This window comes from Acomys minous (assembly GCF_964271855.1).
Source record: "Acomys minous genome assembly, chromosome: 8".
NCBI classification, from domain to species: domain Eukaryota; kingdom Metazoa; phylum Chordata; class Mammalia; order Rodentia; family Muridae; genus Acomys; species Acomys minous.
The window spans coordinates 79,261,663-79,269,883 of record NC_140489.1 but is presented as its reverse complement, the minus strand read 5'-3'; positions in this window follow the sequence as shown (position 1 = coordinate 79,269,883).

Genomic DNA, 8,221 nt, shown 5'->3' with positions numbered 1-8,221 from the left:
TTCTAGTCTCTTAAGTATGGGCAATATGATTTGTTTCATAAAATGATTTAGCAAGTATAAGAAAAGGAATTGATCAGTGCTTACAGAAAAGTGATCCGTAACAAAAGGCAATCACTGGAAATGGTGGGAACTTGGCAACCCAAAGTATGGTTAGAAGTCTCTTCTTAGCGTATTCTTTATGCTAGAATCTAAGAATTTGTTGGTGCAATGTGTATCTACATACTTATAGTTCAAGGGTTCATGTGCTACAGTCTCAGTCCCTAGCATATCACTACTGGGATGAGGCAGGGCCATTAATGTGGGGTTAGTGAGTTGTTCTAGGTACTGAGAGGGGACATCGGATGGAACAGAATCTCCATTTTCTTATTTTAGCCTACTTTCCTTTCCTTGCTTTCCCCACTTCTCCATCCCATTCTCCTCCTCCAGCTTTATTTATTATTTATATAGTATTCTGCCCACATGTATGCCTGCCTGCAACAAGAAGGCACCAGATCCCATTACAGATGGTTGTGAACCACCACGTGTTTGCTAGGAATTGAACCTTTGGAAGAACAGATGGTCCTCTTAACCTCTGAGCCATCCTTCCAGACCCCCATATTTTCTTCTTTACTATAAGATGAATGAATGGCTTTGCTTTGCTGGGTTCTCTGCATGCCGTGTCACCACAGCTCCAAAGCAACAGGTTTTATGGCTTATGCCTGGGCTATAATCTTCAAAACTAAGTAACATAAACATTTAAAATTTGTTTTTGTTTCACTGATGGGAAAAATGAGTGAAAAACATACATTACAGAGTTTCCTTAAAAAGTAAAAATAAAATTTTGCCATGTTAAAAATAAAGGGCAGCATGGCAAGATATTTCTAAACGTGCAGTAGTAGCACTTATCTCCAGGCAGTAACGAACCAGTGTCTACTTGGACCCAAGTCTTATTCAAATGGAAGGAAATCATGCCCAGTAATAGAAGCCCAGCTAACTACTGGGTATAGTGAAGGCATGGTTTTAGTGGAGAACCTACTACCGCCACTTAACTAGTCGAGTGTAATTTGTAACTGCATCCTAAATACTTATTCTTTTACCCACAGATGGGTGTCGCTGTCATCCCTCATCAGTGGTGCTTTGCAGTAAATGTAGACCGTTACAGAAAACCACCTCGAGAAAAACGAATTTATTAACTGTTTAGGGGCACCCAAAGCCAACAGAAACATCTACAGACCAATTCTTGCGCCTAAGGCTCAGGAAACATAACAGAATAGGTGACACAAAGATTTTAAGACTCAGCGGCCCAATCAGTCTACTGTGAGAGTGTGTCCCTTACAAATGACATGGAAACTAAACCTACAGTAGTTCTGCGACATAGCTGCCTAAACAAGACCTGAACATTGACAATACCAACAGCCATGCTAATGAAGAAGAGGAAGTATTACTGGGTCCCGCCCCTAGACAAAGAACTGCTGAGAGGGAAAATTTTAGTATCTCCCAGGAAAGAGTTCTTGTAAACAATCCAATAAAAAGTTGTCAGCTTTGAAATCACACACATGCAAGCAACACTAAACACTGAACAGACTCAGTAGGTTGAATTTATATAGTTATGCATATATGTATTTATTTATATAACAACAATAATCAGAGAAAAAGCGGTCATCAATTTAAAAGTGAATGAGAGGTTTGACAGGGTTTGGAGAAAGAAGAAAGGGAAGTGTTGCAATTATATTTGATTAATATGTTTATATGTAAATATATATATATATCCCTAATGGCCAATATTGATCATCAACATAACAGAATTTAGGATCACCTAAAAGACAAGCTTCCTGGGACCCCTTTTCTATGAGGAATAATAAAGATTATATTAGCTCCTGGCCATGGTTTATCTTGATTGGGTTACAAGAGATCAAAAGATATGTTGATGGTGGGTAGCACCATTCTGTGGGCTGGAGGTCAGAGACTGAGTTAAACGGGAGAAAGGAAGCTGAGCACAGGCATTCATCTCTCAGTCCTGACTATACACACAACAGTAGCACCTTAAGCTCCCGAGTCAGGATGTCCTCACCATGATTGACCGCAGCTTGGATAGGTGAGCCAAGATAAACCTGTCTCCCTTATGTTGCTTTTATCAGGGTATTTCATCCTAGCAAAGTGATATAACTAAGTCAATAACCTTGAAAACTCAAAATAAAATATCTTTGTAATTAAAATTTAAAAGAATTGAAGGCACCTTTTAAATGTAAGACACTGGGTTCCTTTTCACCGTAAAATGCATTTACTATCAAAGGTGTTTCACTCAATAGCATAGAAAATCATTTATATAAATTTTATGTTTTATCTTGACTTTTATAAATTTTAGAAAGTGTTTATGCCTTGTTTTTACTTTAGGGAAAACTAACCCAGCATTTCTATATAAAGTTGAAACATACTTTGTATCAAAATATGCATATTGAAATTAGTCTTTGCACCTGGAATCTTATTCTCGAAGGTTCCTTCTCTGTGAATTAGATGGTATTTGTTTTTCAGTGATAATTATTTAAAAATATGTATTTCTTGCTTTTTTTTATTTCAAGGAGGAAAAGGAGACAAACCAATCTATTTCAGAGTCAGCAGATTTATTCTAAAGAATTTCTATGCATTTCACATTCATCACCACAAGGTGGAGTATTGCTTTAAACATGGACTTTATTCTGCACTGCATAAATAGCTAGATTAATTCAACTATGAAAGTGAGTAGTCAAAGTTCTGGTGATGGCTGGATAACTATTGAAATCTTAATCACTATAGGACCTAATGTAGCTATTAGTTGTGAAAATTAAGGATAGTAAATACACGTTTTATTCAGTGGACTGAAATAGAAGAAAAGCAGATTATTATGATCATAAGGAAATCGTATGGCTTAGGCACATAAAGTGGCATTGAGCTTTCACAGTATTGTGTAGTTTTTTTTCCTCCAAAGGCAGGAGTCATGAAATGCCTACAGTTTTAATTATTTATATTTTCACATATTTAGTAATTATGATAATGTACAATGTGTGTTGAAAAATACTGAATTCCAGTGAGTTATTTTGAGAATATGATTTTTCCCTTGAATTAATTAATTGATTATTATTATTATTATATAGATTTATTTGTTTTTATTTTATGTGTATGAGTGCTTTGCTTGCATGGATGTCTGTGCCTTACATGTATGCTTGGTGCCCAAGATTATCAGAAGAGGGCACTGGAGTTTAAGATGATTGTGAGCTGCAGAAATCAAACCTAGATACTTAAAAAAATATTTATTTATTTATTATGTATACAGTGCTCTGTCTGAATGTACACATGCAGGCCAGAAGAGGGCCTGCATTAGATTTTAGATGGTTATGAGGCACTGTGTGGTTGCAAGGAATTGAACTCAGGACCTTTGGAAGAGTAGTCGGTGTTCTTAACCTCTCAGCCATCTCTCCAGTCCAAACCTTTGAATGAGCAGCAGGCACTCTTAACTGTTGAGCTATCTCTCTAGCTACTTGAGCTGCTTTAAAATCATTTTGTTGCCAATTAAATGTGTTCACTCATTTGTAGTCAATTCATATTCATGATTCCAAGCTTAGCTAAGAGCAAAGATGTTATGATATTTTAATCATGCAATGTATAAGTTTATTATTCATCTGTTTATTTTTTGAGATAGTAGTTTGCTATGTATCCTAGACTGGACTCGTGTTTCTCATCCCTTATTGTTTTTAAATTACATGTATTATCTATAGGCCTGGCTAGCAATCAATCAAGACACAGACACTTGTTATATTTTAAAACAGCCTTAGTTAACTTTGGGCAGAGCAGATATCAACCCTCTAAGCTATCTCCCATAGTGGGGCAGGCATGGGATCCCTGCCTCAATCCCATGCCATCTACTTCCAATAATTTCTATCAAGCTACCTCCCGTCTATACTCCCAAATACTTGCTCATGTTCTTCATCTGGGCAGGATTCTCCATCTACGCCGGCCATGTGCGTCTCCTCCACCTAACCCATGGCGGTCTCCTCTCTTCCCTTCAGGTCTCTCTCCTTTCTCCTCGTGGTGGTCTCTCTTCTTCTTCTTCCCAGGATTCCTCTCTCTCTCTCTCTCTAAGCCCCACCTATCTCTTTTGCCTTGCCCAGGTGGGATGGAGTTTTATTAAGCAAAAGGGTAAGTCTCAGAGACAGCAAGTAGTAATTAGCATCACAATACATCAGACCATCCCCCCAACAATCCCTCTACATAATCCTCTGGAGTCCTACAACATTAGACCTTGGCAACTCTATCCAGCAGAAAGACTTTTGTTGTAATGCTGGGTCTGAACCTAGGACCCTGCATATCCTAGACAAGTGCATTGTACTGGTTACTAATTTTTGTTGGTGTGACAAAATATGTGACAAAGACAATGTATTGAAATGGAAGAAAAAGCTTTATATCTGGCTCATGGCTTGAGGATGCATTGTGGTGGGGAAGGTGTGTTGACAGAAGCATGATTCATCTGGGTTGCATCCATAGTCAGGAAGGAGGAAGCAAGTGGTGAATGCCGTTGCTCAGCTTATTAGGTTTGATGCCAGTCACACTTAGGGTTCCTCGCATCTCTGTTAACCCTATGTAGGAACTCCCTTGCAGACACACCCAAAGGCTTGTCTCTTTGGTGGTTCTAGAGCCTGACAAGCCGAAAGTCAGCAGACATGCACTCTGTCACTAAGCGGAAGAATTAACCCCAGTTGTGCTTATAATCCAGAACAGGTACAAATTATCTTCCCAGAACCTAACGATTTGTGAGACATTTTGTGGACTGATAGTCATAATACCACATAACCACAATATCATTGCCTGACTGTCCTTGCTACCCAGAAGAACAGTGGCACAGGTTATGATTGAACAGCAATGTGGGTATGGCTCAAACACTCACCAGTTGTATTTGAGACTAAAGAATACAAATTTGAATGGTATTTGGTGATCCACATCACACTTGTAGGACAGAACACTGAAACATGTGAAGTGCTGTATGCACATGACTTAGACCAAAAACACTTCAGATGACTCTACACCTATCCAGCCAGTTACCACCTTCTAACTCTGAGCACCAAAAAAATGAATAATTTTCCACAGCATCCTGTCTAGATGTGGAGATTAAGATTAGGTAATGGGGGGGATGACAATTTAAATTAAAAAAAAAAAAGATAACACTGAAAGCCATTATCTTAGAATCAAAGAGTGCTTGGTGTTTTCTTGTCAAAATAATTTTTTAAAAGTTATTTTTATTTCTCTGTGTGTTTCATCTTTGTATATGGACAAGCATCATGTGCATGCCTGGTGCTCATGGAGATCTGAAGAGAGCCACTGTTTGGGTGCTGAGAACCAGACCTGGGTTCTCTGTAAGAGCAACAAGCATTCTTTGACAGTGGCACCATCTCTCCAGCCCCTGTTATAATTATTGTGTAATAACAAACTAAACATTTAAGTTTCAGTGCAAACCTCAACTTTTATTAAAGTGAATTTATATCACATACATACAATCATTTTAAAGTCTATAATGTAGTAGCCTTTAACACAGTCAAAACATTGTGCAACCCTGGTGGCTCCGAGTTTAAAATTTTTATCACCTTGCAAGAACATTTGGTAGTCATCAAATTACAGCTCTCTATGGTCCATTCCTTTTCTTTTTCTTCCTCTCAGCCCTTTAACCACAAATTTACCTTCTGTATTTAGACATTTGTCTAGACCAGATGCTTCCTTTGCCAAGACATTAAGAAATATGTGACCTTTTGTATCTGGCTTCTTCATTGAGTCTGTTTCCAGGGTCTTTTCATGTTGCAGTATGCACCTGAATTTCATTCCTTCTTAAAGCCGAGCAATAGCCCACTCTATGTATATACTTCTGTTGTTTATTCATTCATCTGCCAGGGCACTTGGATTGCTTCCACCTTGTGGCGGTTTGAATAAGAATGGCCCCCATAGACCCATACTTGAATGCTTAGGGAGTAGCACTCTTAGGAGGTGTGGCCTCGTTGGTTAAAGTATGTCACTGGGGATGGCCTTTAGGGTTTTAGGAGGCCAAGCCAGGCCCAGTAGAGCTCTCCAGATGTAAAACTCTGAGCTCCTTCTCCAGCACCATGTCTGCCTGAACGTCACCATGCATCCTGCCTTGATGATAGTGGACTAAACCTCTGAACTGGAAGCCAGCCCCAATTAAATATCGTTCATAAGAGTTGCTATGGCTATGGTGTCTCTTCACAGCAATAGAAATCTTAAGGCACACCTGTAGCAAACATTGGTGTGAAAGAACCCATCTGAGGCCTCGTTCTCAATTCTTTTGCTATATATCTCCAGCTGAATCAAATGCTAGTTCTGTTTAGATTCTTAATTGATGTTAATTCTGACATAGATTCTGTCCATCTTTTGTTCAGTAAATGTATCATTAAAAATATCATTATCAGTAAACAAGGGCTACAAACTTTCTACCCCCTTGTTAATACTTTTGTCTTTATTAGCAGAATCATAACTTGTTGTCATATGTGAAGTTATTTATGTTTGTGCTTCCACAATGACTGACAATGATGAACATCTCATGTTAGTGTTCGCTGGCATTTCTTCCTGGAGAAACATGGGTTCAAGATTTTTTGCTACTTTTCATAACTGTACTTACCTTTTTAAAAAATAGACTGGTTTTCTTTACACCTAAATGTTAAAGCACTATCATATAGTGTTTACTCTAATTCTGGAGATTGCCTTTTGATTTTCCTGATAATACCATTTGATATAAATAGGGATTAATTAAAAACTTCTTTTTGTTTTTTGATACAAGGTCTCTATGTAGCTTGGCTGGCCTGGCACTCCTCCAGTAGACAACACTGGTTTCAAATTCATGAAGATCCTTTGATGCTGCCTCTAGAGTGATGTGATTAAAGATGTGTGATGTCATGTCAAGTGAACTAGTGGTTTAATTTTTATGAAGTCAAATTTCCCTCATTTTTCATTTTTGCTATTGATATAAAGTCTAAGATACTTCCTGGCAAATATAATGCCACTGAGAACTAGCATAGGAGTGATGCCTTCTTCTGATAGTTTTATTGTTTGGGTTTTACACTTGAGCTCATGTTCTATTACATTTATCTTTACTGAAGAATAAAAAAGAACATTCTCTTGATGTGATGTTTGAGTGTCCCTGCACTATTTTTCCTAGATCAGTGGTTCTCAATCTGTGGGTTGCAACCCTTTTGGGGATTACATATCAAATATTCTGCATTTCAGATACTTATATTACAAATCATAATAGTAGCAAAATTACAGTTATGAAGTATCAATGAAATAAGTCTATCGTTGGGGGTCACCACAACATGGGAAACTCTTTAAAGAGTTGCAGCATTAGGAAGAGAAGGTTGAGAACCACTGCACTAGATTGTCTTGGGGTGTCTGTGGAAAACCAACTGTTCATTGAAATGAATAGAATTTCTGGACTTTTAATTCTGATCCACTGGTCTATAATTGTATCAATTGTGTAGATCAAGTCTATAATTTATAAACTATGCATTATGTATATATTACGCTAGTTAGTGTTTTTTTTTTTGTCTACTTGACTCAAGCTGAGTCATCTGGGAATAGGGAACTTCAGCTGAGGGCTTGTGTCTGTCAGATCACCTGTAGGCAAGTCTGTGGGGCATTTTCTTAATTGATTATTATTGAGGGAACACCCAGCCCACTTTGCATGGTACCACTCCTGGTCAGGTGATCCTGGTATGCATAAAGAAGCAATCTGAGCAAGCCACAGGGAGCAAGCTAGTAAGCAGCATCCTCCATGGCTTCTGCTTCAGTTCCTGACTTGAGTTAATGCCCTGACTTCCCTCAGTGATGGAGTGTGACTTGAGAATTTTAGGAAGAAATAAAACTTTTCTCATGAGTTGCTTTTGGTCATGGTGTTTTATCATTGCAATAAAAAGCAAACAAGTGTGTGTGTATGTGTGTGTGTGTGTGTGTGTTTTACTGAAAAATGTTTTTTCATATATGTTCCATCATGTATGCACAATTTCTACTGTAACAATGCTTCTGTTAAAACTAATGAATATATGTATTATTTTCCCCTAACACCCATAATTTTGTGGAAGGGTCTAATCTTTTTTATATATTCTACTGTTTTTGGCAGATAGTGGCATGAGCCTACCACTTTAGTATAATAGAGAATATTTTCACTGTCCTCAACATATTCTATGTTATGCTTATTTGTGTTAATTAGTTT